A 13,749-nucleotide genomic window follows, 5' to 3' on the forward strand; every position below is an offset into this window, starting at 1 on the left:
AATAGCCAGGTGCCATGTAAGGCTCCCTGGAAGGTGGATGCTCACTCTAAGGAGGTCCAATGCTCGGGCAAGTTTGCAGGTTCCCTCCTTTTTGGAAAAAAGCTGGATAAGGTGGTGGCTGACAGTGCAGCAAAATCCAAACCGTCTCTCCCTTCCCTATCAGAGCCCTCAGGAGAGAATATAGCCTGACCTTCAGCGAGGTGCTCTTTTTGCACCTTATCCTCACAAAGGTATCTGCAAAGGCACAACAGATTCCTCTTAGAGTGATTGCTCAGTTGTATTCCACAGTAGGTGTGCGTGCTTGCCACATGCACCGGTGCCGGAAGTTTTTCCCTTAGCAGTACCCGTATTGGGGGAGCGCCGCTGCGACCCGTAGAGTGGTGCCTCTATACCGCGCTATAAGGGGAGCTGCGCACTGCCCGCATCCTCAGTTCCTTCTTGCCACCAGTGAAGGTAGTCGGAACTTTGTAGTCCAGCTCAGCTTTTCTACTCAACCTTAGTGGTACCATTCCTGGAATTGTTTCTTCAGTTGTTAGAGTGGGCTTGGGGCATGCCCCAGGCTTCAAGTCGTGCGACTCCGGTCGCCGTTCTAGATGTTGCACTCGGGCGCCGGAAGTCCCGCCGCCGTCATGAGTACCGAAGTAGCACTTCAGGCGGGTACCATTCCTCGATGTCCAGGTCCTGAGGGAGACAACATTGCAGGCACTGCCGCTCATACCATTCCCGTGAGACCGTGCGCGTGACAGTGACCTCGGCACCCAGCCGCCCATCCTCGGCCCGCGCCGCTCAGCCGGGACAACTACCGCCACTGGGCCCTCAACTGGGTCAGTGGCAAGGAGCCCCATGGCAGGGACAGTGGTGCCAGTGGGCACTGGGGCTGCCAATGGCCACCCAGATGGGGGCCTGCTTGGTCGCCAGAGCATCTCAGGCCTCATCCGGCCGTTTAAGAGACAGATCGGCGGGCCACGAGTTGGCAAACCCGCACCGGGACTCTGATCTGGGGCTCGAGCCACTGGTACCGGCCAAGGCCCACGGCTCCGTGCTGGCCCTTTCCCCGGCACCGGATGACACCATAACGGCGCCCCCGCCATCAATCCCTCAGGAGGACTTTAAGGCGCACCAAGACCTGCTAAAGTGGGTGGCATCTGGCGTCCAGCTGCAGGCCAAGGAAACGAAGGGCCCTTCCAATTCCCTATTTAACGTGTTGTCCCCTTCGGCACCGGGCTGCATGGCTCTGCCCCTGCACCAGGGTGTAGCCAACATTCTAACACCCTGTGGCAAACTCCCACCTCCTTGGCCCCAATCTCCAAGAAGGCTGAAAGGAAGTACTTTGTGCCGGCCAAGGACCATGAGTACCTCTGTTCCCACCCGGCACCTAACTCGCTTGTGGTAGAGTCGGTAAACCACAGAGCAACAAGGCCAGCCCGCGCCTACACTCAAAAATAAGGACGCCAGACGACTGGACTCCTTTGGTAGAAAAATTTATTCCTTGGCAAGTTTCCAACTCAGGGTAGCCAACCACCAGGCCTTGCTGAGCAGATATGACTTTAATTTGTAGGAGTCTCTGCCTAAGTTTGAGCCTCTCCTCCCGGATCAGAATAGGAAGGACTTGAAGGCCCTGATGGAAGAGGGGGCGGCAGTGGCGAAAGCGGCCCTGCAAGCGGCGTCGGACGCAGTCGACACTGCAGCCCGTTCGATGGCTTCGGCGATTTCCATGCGCAGGGCATCGTGGTTCCTCCTGTCTGGACTGTTGACGGAGGCCCAATCCCTTATGCTAGACCTCCCGTTTGATGGGAAAGCGCTCTTCGCGGACCAGATGGATGTCAGGCTGCATCGGATGAAGAATTTCTTTACCACCCTGCAGACGTTGGGCCTCTACGTCCCTCCAGCTAAGGACAAGGCCAAACCGCAACCGTCGACTCAACCTGCGAGGAGCAGATACGAGCCCCCGTATAAGAGACCGAGAGACCAAAAATGCTGGTTTCAGCGACAGTCCCGCTCCACCCTGCAGCCTGGCCCCTCTAAGGGCAAGCGGCAGGGAAAAAGCGGTTTTAACTATTTGCAGCGGGGCACCGGGCCAGTTGCCAGGGGGACCCCGGATTAATAAAGTTTGTGTTCTGCAACTGTTTGTCTGCCTTCCGCATGGCGTGGTCCTGTATAACATTGGACCAGTGGGTCCTCAGCACCATTGCCAAGGGCTACATGTTGCAGTTCACCCCACCCCACCCCCTCCAAACCACCCGCCCTCCCCAGAGCATGCCCACCTCCTAGGGCAGGAGGTGGACAGTTTACTGCACCTGGGGGTGGTGGAAAGAATACCAGGAGAATTCTAGGGCAAGGGGTTCTACTCCCAGTACTTCCTGATCCCGAAGGCCAAAGGGGGCCTCAGGCCCATCCTGGACTTACGGGGCCTAAACAGTTTTCTGGCCCGCTCCAAGTTCCACATGGTGTCCCTGGCCTCTATTATCCCCTCCCTGGACCCGGGGGACTGGTATGTGTCCTTGGACCTCCAGGACGCTTACTTCCACATCCATATTTTTGAGGGGCACAGGCGCTTCCTCAGCTTCCTAGTGGGGCTGGACCACTACTAGGTTGCGGTCCTTCCATTTGGCCTATCCACAGCACCCAGGGTTTTCACGAAGCGTATGGCTGTGGTAGTGGCCTACCTCAGGCAGGAGCGGGTACAGATCTTCCCCTACCTGGACAATTGGCTTCTCAAGGGCGACTCGCATTCTGAGGTAAAGGCCCACGTGGAGCTGCTCCTCTTGACAGGCACCAGTCTCGGCCTAGTGGTGAACGAGACCAAATCAACCTTAGTTCCAGTTCAGTGCATAGAGTTCATTGGGGGCACTGCTGGACTCTTCGAGGGCCACAGCCTCTCCCCCTAGACAGGTTCGAGGCCCTGAGAGATCTCATCGCCTCGGTCAGGTTCGAGGCCCTGAGAGATCTCATCGCCTCGGTCACGGCTTTCCCAGTGACAATGGCAAGAGCGTGCCTTCGAATTCTGGGACACATGGCGGTGTGCCCTTACATGGTCTGCCATGCCAGACTCCGAATGAGGCTCCTCCAACTCTAGCTAGCCTCCCAATTCTCTCAGGCCCGGGATGGGCTGGACAAGGTTCTCATGGTTCCGTCCCCAATACTAGCTTCCCTTCAATGTTGGTCTTGCCCAAGCAATATGCTGCAAGGGGTTCCCTTTTGGGATGCCAGCACATCTGTAGACCTGGTGACTGACGCGTCAGACCTGGGTTGGGGAGCCCACACAGGAAACATGCAAACCCAAGGGACGTGGTCGATCCAGGACTTCTCTTCATATAAATGTCAAAGAGCTCAGGGCAGTACGGTTGGCATATGTGGCCTTTCACACACACCTTTGTGGCAGGCTGGTCAGGGTCCTCATGGACAACACCGCCGCCGTGTACTACATCAGCAGGCAAGGCAGGACTCGCTCCCTAGCCCTCTACCGGGACACCCTGTATAGCCCACGATATCTCCCTGAGGGCTGTGCACCTCCCAGGCGTCTGCAATATGCAAGCAGATTACCTCAGCAAGGTCTTCTCCCCCCCCCAGTATGAGTGGTCACTTCCCTCGGAGGTCGCTTACCGGCTCTTCCGAGATTGGGGAGTTCCCCAGGTCGACCTCTTTGCAACCCGTCAGAACCGGTGTTGCCCCCGGTTCTGCTCCGGATGGGGAGGGGCACGATCTCCGATGCATTCCTTCTGCGGTGGTCGGGCTGGCTCCCTTACGCTTTCCCACCGTTCCCCCTCATCGACAAAGTCCTGCAAAAGGTAAAAGCAGACAAAGCGAGACTCATCTTCATAGCCCCAGTCTGGGCCCGCCAGCACTGGTATGGGACCCTTCTTCGCCTCTTGGCGGTCCCCCCGAGGACGCTGCCACTTCGCCCGGACCTCCTCTCCCAAGATGGGGGCTGCCTCCTCCATCCCAATCTAGCCACGCTTCACCTGACAGCGTGGTTGCTCCGTGGCTAGATGAGAAGGGCAGGTGTTTGGAGCAGGTAAGGCGGCTCCTCCTGGAAAGCAGGAAGCCGTCCACGTGCCGCACATATGTGGCAAAGTGGTCCAGGTTCTTCAAGTGGGCGAGTAAGCGGGGGGTCTCCCCCTCCTCCGCACCTCTCCAGCTTATCCTGGACTACCTCCTGTCCCTTAGGACCCAAGGACAGGCACCCACCTCAGTCAGGGTACACCTGGCAGCCATATCAGCCTTCCACCTGCCAGTGCAAGGGCACTCGGTCTTCTCCCATTCTGACCTCCCGCTTCCTGAAGGGCCTTGACCGTTCGTTCCCATACGCTACACCCCCCCGTGCCACAATGGGACCTGAACATGGTTATGTCGTGACTCACGGGCCCTCCCTTTGAACCCCTGGCCATGAGTTCCTGGTCTCACCTCTCATGGCAGGTGGCCTTCCTTGTAGCAATCATGTTAGTCCACCGTGTCTCGGAACTCAGGGCCTTGACCTCGGAACCTTCCTATACGGTCTTCCACAGGGATAAGGTGCAGCTTCGACCACACCCGGCATTCCTCCCGAAGGTGGCCTCTGCCTTCCATATGGATCAGAGCATCTTTCTCCCCGTGCTCTGTCCTAAGCTCTATTCCTCCAATGAGGAACGCTGCCTCCACACGCTCGATGTACGTAGAGCGCTGGCATTCTACCTAGATTGGACCAAACCGTTCCGGAAATCCTCCCAGCTTTTTGTTGCCTTGGGTGAAGGGGCAACCTATTTCCACCCAGCGACTTTCCTGCTGGATTACCTCATATATACGCACCTGCTATGACCTGGCAGGGGTTCCCCCGCCACCAATCGTTAGGGTACACTCAATGAGGGCTCAGGCCTCATCAGCTGCCTTCATAGCCCATGTCCCTATCCAAGACAGTTGTAGAGCGGCCACTTGGGCCTCGGTTCACACGTTCACTTCGCATTAAGCGATCGTCTCCCAGTCTAGGGATGACGCCGGGTTCGGCAGGGTGGTACTCTGTCCCGGTCTATCGTGAACTCCTACCCACTTCCAACAGGGATGGCTTGGAATCACCTACTGTGGAATACACATGAGCAATCACTCGAAGAAGAAAGAACTACTCCCCAGAACAAATGAAAGATCAAATACAGGGTCCAGCACAGGTGTTCAGCTCCTTATAACTGTCGTCAGTTCATGACAATGTCTGCAAAAGTATGCCCATCTGCCTTCCAGATCCTTTAGTCCTCACAACTGATCTTAGCCTGGAGGACTGGGGAGCTCAGTTGGAGACCCAAACAGCTCAGGATGTCTGGAGTGAGACGGAAAAGGCTCACAGCATAAACCTAAAGTTGATTGGTCAATCTAGCTCTGCAAAGGTTCCACCCACAGGGGGAACCATATTCTGGTTCAATCAGACAATATGACTACGGTCACATATTGAAACAACCAAGGGGAAACAAGGAGTCTGGCTCTACACATGGAAGAAGTGGAAATAATGAGGTAAGCAGAAGAGTTCTTTGATGTGGATCGCTCTGAAGGACAGAATGAAGACCTGAATCAAAAGGCAGACTGGCTCAGCAGTCACAGGATCAACAATTCCAAGCTGCCTGAATCAGAATGTTTTCAAGCTTATCAGTTAGACGTCTGGCCTCCCATCAACTGACCTGTTCGTGAATTGTATGAATTAAGAGACCAAAAAAATTCACAAAGCAGACACCAGATCCATAGGAACTGATGCTTAATAGTGCAGTTAGCCACAGAGCCTACTTTATGCATTTCCACCCTTTCTGCTACTGGGGAAAGTGGTTCAGAAAATAAAACAAGAAAAGGCGATGATAATGCTGATAAATCCTCCTTGGCTGAGGCTCAGATGGGATAGAGCTGACACTAGATCCCCCACTCAAGCATCTGAGGAGACCAGATAGCCTCTTGCCAAGGCCCTTTTCTTCATCCACACAAAAATGGATTCAACTAACACCCTGGCTATTGAGGGGAAATGGACTCCGTCTGTCATAATCATTAAGACATTGCTTTCATCTAGGAGAGTATTGACACTAAAAGCATACTCTACCTGGTCCAGATTCAGCAACTGGTGCCAAAACCACAATGCAAATCCCAGAAATCCAGGAATTCTACCCATTCTGGACTTTCTCTAAGAAGGTACAGCTAGAGGTCTTCAGCCCAGTAGCACTATGTATCAGGTGTCTGCTCTTAATGACATGCTATTCAAAGGATCCTTGGGGTCCTTGGTAAACAATCCACAGGTAGTCAGATTCCTACAAGCAGTCTGATCAGCCAAAATGGGATCTTCCATTACCTTTTGAGCACCCTGATGAGCCATCCCTTCAAGCTTCTGTTTTAAGAGTCAGCCTTTTATTTATCCATTAAGACTTGTTTTAGTAGCTCTCGTGCATGCCAGGCACTTGCCAGAGCTGGTAGCCTTATGTATGCAGGAGCCTTACTGTGTGTTCAGGACACCAGAATCCTTTCTTCTAAAGGTAAATTCCTCTTTCCACATTTCCAAAGAGGTTGTGCTTCCTTCATTCTGTCCAAAACCATAATATCCAATTGAAAAGATGGGGCACACTTTAGATGTCAGAAGAGCATTGAAAATGTATCTCAGGTATACAGAATCTACACCTACTTGTATCCTTTGACCTAAAATGCTAGAGACTTAGAGCTTTCAAGTTTTTCATTGCTAGCTAGATTTTAGGCCATGCAGTGTGGAAGCCTACACATTGTCAGAGGCTCCTGCCCCAAAAGGGATCAAGGCACACTCTGCAAGATACTTAGCAACCTCACGGGCAGAACAAGTGTGTCCACTTAAGAAATTTGCAAAGCGACCACTTGGTCTATAGCTGATACCTTCATTAAGCACTATAAGATGGACCTTTTGTCTTCTGTAGAGATTTCCTTTGGCAAGAAGATGCTGCAGGCAGTAGCCCAGAAATAACAGATTTCTGAGTGAGCTCATAAAAAGGGGGTTACACTTCTTTCCCCCTGAATGTTTGTTTCATAACGTTCTGTTCATTGCTTGCTATTTCCCTGCCATCCAGAATTGTGGAAGGCACTGGGGTGCATAATGAAAAACTTCTTACAGATAACTTCCTTTCTGATAGCAGATTCTACCCATCCCAGATGGCTCACAAGTCAAGGGTCAGATATTAAGTGCAATTGTTACCGTATGACCATCTTCTAAATGTAATGAATGTAATTATTTTATCGCTGGAATATTAGTTAATGATGTTATACAAGTGTGACCAGGGGCCTGGATGGACCACACTGAGAATGCAACGCTCAGGGCAGACTGCAAGAAATAGGGCAAACAATTCCTAGAACTGGTGGTTTATTCTATAATTAGATTCACTAAGGCAGTAACAAAAGAGCTTCTATAGTACCACACTGGTTAACAAGAAGCCAAACACTGTTCCCTTTCGGCATTCCAGCTCTTGGCTTCCATCTGGACAACCAAGTCTAATATAGTGAGGGGTTACCGAAAACCCTATACACCATACATAAAGTTCTACCAATCCCAGAGGATCAGACACTTATCCTCAGATCTTATCTAAATACATGCTTACAGCCAATGCTTAATAACTAAATCTAGGGTTTATTAATAAAAGGAAAAAGAAAGATTTATAAATGGTTAAAAGATCAATATACATACAACTGAGTGTAAAGGTCAGTTTCATAAAAGAGATGGCAAGGCTGCTGATTTGTAAAAGTCTCTGGAATCATCCCAAAAAGTTTGAATCCAAATGCAGCTTAGATGTAGAGTCTAATAGAGTCATTGCACGCATTTTCCAGGGTATTCCAAATAACTATTTAGAAGATCTTAGTTGTACGACTTACACTTTCCCTGTTCAAAGTTTAAGCATCATAAAGATGACAGGATCAGGCCTAAGGCTTCTTATTTATAGCTCTCAAGCAGGCTGACAAACCTCCTCATAGCAATTGTCAGAGCAGTGCTTTCCTCCGAGGAAAACTAGACAATGGACCAGTGCTTTGAAGTTTGAATCTTCTATTTCCTATGCATACAGAGGTAATCTACAAAAACAACAAGGAGTCTGGTGGCACCTTAAAGACTAACAGATTTATTTGGGCATAAGCTTTCGTGGGTAAAAACCTCACTTCTTCAGATGCATAGAGTAAAAGTTACAGATGCAGGCATTATATACTGACACATGGGGAGCAGGGACTATATCCACCCTGATTGAATTGGCCCTGTCAACACTGGTTCTCCACTTGCGAAGTAACTCCCTGCTCTCCATGTGTCAGTATATAATGCCTGCATCGGTAACTTTCACTCTATGCATCTGAAGAAGTGAGGTTTTTACCCACGAAAGCTTATGCCCAAATAAATCTGTTAGTCTTTAAGGTGCCACCAGACTCCTTGTTGTTTTTGTAGATACAGACTAACACGGCTACCCCCTGGTACAGGTAATCTAGTTACACTATAAGACAACAGCCAGTCATTCATTATAACAGATAGTTAAGACAAAGACAATGTAGATAATACTATTAGTTTCCTGCAGTATCTCACATCTTTGATCTTAAGGTTAACTGGACACAGTCACATATATAATGTAAAGCAATTAAGACATGAAAGGGAATTAGCAGCTACAAGCTAATTTGGTTACATTGTTAAACTTCTAACAGGATATAGGTAAACAGACAAAACCATTTAGCATCTACCCTTGATTCCTATTGCTACAAATGAATTGGTTGTTAATTAGGCTAGCAATCCCCATTTCTTTGATTCATAAATAAGTGAATTGTCTTGATTACAATTGTAATGTCTCTTGTCAAATTCTTATGGGTCATATACAAGTTGGCTGGTCTGCCAGTGTAACAGCAAGTTTTACAAAACTTGGGGGAAAATGCACCTGGTAGCCAGCAGGAATAGAAGTGGAATGGCCAAACCACACGGCTCCAAAATACTGATCTACCTCTGGGAGCTAGAGGGAGAAGAGCAGCCCAGATGTCCTGAATTATGGGAAACGCTATCAGAAAGGAAATTAGCAGTAACAAATTTTCTGATCCTCACTAGTCAAGGCCTTTTCAGGGGTTAAGGCCTAGATGCACAAAGTGACATAGGGGCCTGCCACTCTAGGTGCCAATACTTAGCTGCCACTTAAATCCTTGAAACCTCCACTTAGCTGACACCTAACCCTGTACATACTTAAGTTTCTACCAGTGGGCATACATAAAACCACTTAAATCCCAATGCTGATGAACTGCCTGGTGCCTTAGCTTACATCTAAGCCCATACTAGGTGCTCCCTGACCTGTCTTGCTTGTGGTATCTGATCTGGTAGCTATGCTCAGGGTATACCTAATCTGCCCAAAACCAAATCAGGAATCTGGATGGCTGGCTGTATCCCAGAATACCCCGAAGCTCAGGCTACCCACCCTCTCCTTGGCATTTCCTACTGGCTTGTTAAAATGGTTTTCCTCTCAGTTTGGTGGTTTCTGTGAATCTGTTTCTTAGATGCCTACTTCCCCCTATGCACATATAGAGGGACCTAGGGTGCTGAGGATTCCATTCGGCAACAGGACACCTAAAAGCTAAGTATTACAGTGCTCAACATTGCCACACCTAAGTGCAAAACTCCCCAATACTCCACTAAAGGGAAAACTGCAGCACCCCACATGCCAGATTCTTGGTTAGGTAAATGATGACTTGGGAAAATCTGGCATCTTTTCTGATGCATCTTCCCCATAAAATGCTTTGGGCTCTCAATGTTCCCTTACACTTTTTCGCTAATTGTATGTTAGATGATAAAAGCTGGGGCTCAAGATCCCCAAAGGGAAGAACTGATAAGATCCAATTTCTAAATCAAGATAAGCCAGTTGTAAATTGATTTGAGTACCACATGCAGGATTTACACCAACTAACAGGGCCGGCTTTAGGACGATTCAGCCAATTCGGCTGAATCGGGCCCCGTGCTAAGAGGGCCCCGCGCCGCAGCTCTCCACCCCGCCCCCAGCTCACTTCTCCCTCCTCCCTTCTCCTGAACACTCCCCCTCCTCAGAGGTTCGCGGGAAGTCTGAAAAGAAGCAGGGGCAGGCAGGCAGGCAGCACCAGGTAAGCTGGGGTGGCGAGGGGCGCGAGAAGGGCTCCGGGGAGGCGCGGCGCGGCCAAGTCCAGCCCCGGCCAAGTAGCTCACTCTGGCCCCGGTTCTGTCTGAGTGCGCCGGCCTGGCCACAGCCGAGTGGCCCCGGCCGAGCACCCCCAGCCCGGCCAGGCCTGGCCCCCCGGTCGAGTACCCCCGGCGGCTTTGACCTGGCTTGGCTCGGGCCCGGCCCCCGCGGCTCGGCTCCGGCCCCAAGCCCCGCGACCCTGGCCGGAGCTCCGACCGGAACGTGGCCCGATTCCTGGGGGCGGGGCATGCGGCAAGCCCCGCCCCCAGGAATCGGGCCCCGCTCTTGCTAAAGCCGGCCCTGCCAACTAAAACCAGTTTTAGACTGGTTCAACTATTGTGTGTAATTGAAGCTGTCCTATCAAACCCCACCCACCATGCATGTCTTCCATTACAAATTATATCCTGACATTCCCAAATTATTCATGTTTTCATTTAATTTATCACCACAATGTCTTGATGGAATTACTTATGGCCATCTATTTAGGGAGGATATGTTCATTTTCTACTGCTTTATCAAAATGCAAATAGCATGCTATTTGTGTGGTATTAAATTTCATACTCGTTCTTCCCATCTCATAGAATCTCAGATATGTACGACAAAAAGGGACCACAATAGCTTGTCTTGTCCAGTCCCCTGCACTCAAGCAGGACTAAGTCCCTGATAGGCATGTCTAACCTGTTCTTAAAAAATTCCATGATAGAGATTCCACAAACTAGGTAATTTGTTCCAGTGTTTAACTACTCTTAGAGTTAGGAAGGTTTTACTAATATCTAACCTAAGGGCTGGTCTACATTGGGGGAGGGAGGAATCGATCTAAGATATGCAACTTCAGCTACGAGAATAGCATAGCTCAGGGGTAGGCAACCTATGGCACGTGTGCCGAAGGCGGCACGCGAGCTGATTTTCAGTGGCACTCACACTGGCCACCGGTCTGGGAGGCTCTGCATTTTAATTTAATTTTAAATGAAGTTTCTTAAACATTTTAAAAACCTTATTTACTTTACATACAATAGTTTAGTTATATATTATAGACTTAACGAAAGAGATCTTCTAAAAACGTTAAAATGTATTACTGGCACGCGAAACCTTAAATTAGAGTGAATAAATAAAGACTCGGCACACCACTTCTGAAAGGTTGCCGACCCCTGGCATAGCTGAAGTCGACGTATCTTAGGTTGACTTACTTTGCGTCCTCACGGCGCAGGATCGACGGGCGCGGCTCCCCCGTCAATTCCGCTTCCGCCTCTCGCTCTGGTGGAGTTCCAGAGTCAACGGGGAGCGTGTTCGGGGAATCGATTTATCGCGTCTAGATGAGATGCGATAAATCGATCCCCGATTGATTACTATCCGCTGATCCGGAGGGTGGTGAAGACATTACCCTTAATCTCCCTTGCTGCAATTTAAGCCCATTACTTCTTGTCTTGTCCTCGGTGGATGAGAACAATTTATCACCCTCTTTATAACCAACTTTTACATACTTGAAGATTGCTATCATATCCTCTCACTCCTCTCTTCTCCATACTAAGTGAATTCAATTTATCAATCTTTCCTCATAGGTCAGGTTGTCTAGACCTTTAATAATTTTTGTTGCTCTCCTCTGGACTTTCTCCAATTTGTCCACATCTTTCCCAAAGTGTGGTGCTCAGATCTGGACACAGTACTCCAGTTGAGGCCTTACCAGTGCTAAATAATAAAGAATTACTTCTTGTCTTGCTTAAAATGCTCCTGCTGATATGTCCCAGAATTATGTTCACTTTTTTGCAACAGTATTACATTATTGACTCATATTTAGTCCCCAAGTAATCCCCAAGTTCTCTTCTGCAGTACTCCTTCCTATACAATCATGTCCCGTTTTGTATTCCTGCAATTGATTATTCCTTCCTAAGTGTAGTACTTTGTATTTGTCCATACTGAATTTAATCCGATTTACTTCAGACCATTTCTCCAGTTTGTCAAGAAATTTTGAATTATTCTGTCCTTCAAAGTGCTTGCAACCCCTCAGAACTTGGTATCATCCACAAAGTTTATATGTGTATTCTCTATGCCTTTATCCAAATCATTTATGAAAATAGAGAAGTGGACCCAGGACAGATTTCTGCAGGATCCCACTCGATACGCCCTTCTCGCTTGACTGTGAACTATTGATAACTACTCTGTGAGTACAGCTTTCCAATCAGTTGTGTACTCACTTTACAGTAGATTAATCTAGACTGTATTTCTCTAGTTTGCTTATGAGGGGGTCACAAAAGACTGTTTAAAAAAGTGTAAGTTACTAAAGTCAACATAAATCACATCTACTACTTCTCCCTTATCCACAAGGCATGTTACCCTGTCAAGGGTAGAAGGTTGGTTTGAAATTTGTTAACAAATCTATGTTGACTATATTATCATCTTATTATCTACTAGGTGCTTACAAATTGTTTGATTATTTGCTCCATTATCTTTTTGAGTACTAAGGTGACTGGTCTACAATTCCCTGGGTTGTCTTTATTGGTCTTTTTATATATAGGTCCTGTATTTGCCCTTTTCCAGTCCTCTGGGATCTCTCCTATCTCTATGAGTTCTCAAAAATAATTGATAATGGCTCAGAGGTCTCTTCAGCCAGTTCCTTAAGTATTCTAGGATGTATTTCATCAGGCCCTACTGACTGAAGACATCTAACTTGTCTAAGTAATTCTCAACCCAGTTAAATTATGTATGTTTGACATAGTCTGGAAGTACTATAAAAAAGGATTTGATACTGCAACAACTCAGCTAAAATGTGTTTTGGATGAGGTCTTAATCAGGGTCTGCCAGTTCTGTGTGGATGTTAAGGGTCCCAAAGTACAGAGATGAGGATTTTGGTTGGTTGGTCTAAAGCAAAATTTCCCCCTTTCTTCCTGTTGTGATATGTGTCAGGTAGATATCAATTTTCACTCCAAAACGGATGATCTTCTCTATTTCTGTGCACATATATCAATTGTTGATACTTTGGGATTTTTCAAGATGAATGCTTTATGTAACTTAACATTACATAAAATGCATTAAATCAAACTATGAAAAAAGGGTGGTGTAGAATGGGAAAAAAAATCACAAAAAATCTTGGTCTGGTCGCACTTGCACAGTGCAGCAACTAGCAGGTGTATCTTAACTCGTGTTGAAAATGAAGGTGGGTTTTTGGTCTTTTTTTTTTTAACACAACTACATGTGGTGGGGAAAGAGAGGAAAATTAAGGTTTGCAATGTTGTTTTACCTGTGTTGGTCCCGGGATCTGAGACAGAGTGGGTGAGGCAATATCAAGACCTGATGAAGAGCTGTGTACCCCAAAAGCTTATCTCTTTCACCAACAGAAGTTGGTCCTATAAAAGGCATTACCTCACCCACCTTGGCTCTAGAAAAAGTAATGAAAGAAGAGTGAGGAGAGACAAGGTCAACTAACCAGAACAAATACAAAGACGACCAGGTTATAGGATTTGAGAGCTCTAGGTGAACGATTCCTATCTGAATTATTTTTTGGCCACATTAATTTGTGAGAGACACGAAGTTGCCCAGGAATAAGACTCTACATTTACTCTAATTAGATGTCTGTGTATAACAAAACACAGAAGTTGATAAATCTAGAATCAAGTGTTGTTTGTTCAACTAAGAA

At 48.2% G+C, this 13,749-nt stretch overlaps 1 long non-coding RNA gene across 2 annotated transcripts; it reads right to left on the minus strand.

Moving 5' to 3' along the window:
• Positions 1 to 1,464: 1,464 nt before the first annotated feature.
• On the minus strand, positions 1,465 to 8,026 carry LOC128836738 (uncharacterized). Of its 2 annotated transcripts, XR_008444831.1 has the most exons (4): positions 4,405 to 8,026; positions 3,604 to 3,779; positions 2,700 to 2,786; positions 1,465 to 1,925 (listed from the first exon to the last, which is right to left on the minus strand). It is a non-coding gene; the product is annotated as an uncharacterized LOC128836738 (long non-coding RNA). The 2 variants fall into 2 exon arrangements; XR_008444830.1 differs by having other exon boundaries at positions 3,604 to 8,026.
• Between the last annotated feature and the right edge of the window lie 5,723 nt (positions 8,027 to 13,749).

Source organism: Malaclemys terrapin, chromosome 4, assembly GCF_027887155.1.
Source record: "Malaclemys terrapin pileata isolate rMalTer1 chromosome 4, rMalTer1.hap1, whole genome shotgun sequence".
NCBI classification, from domain to species: Eukaryota; Metazoa; Chordata; order Testudines; family Emydidae; genus Malaclemys; species Malaclemys terrapin.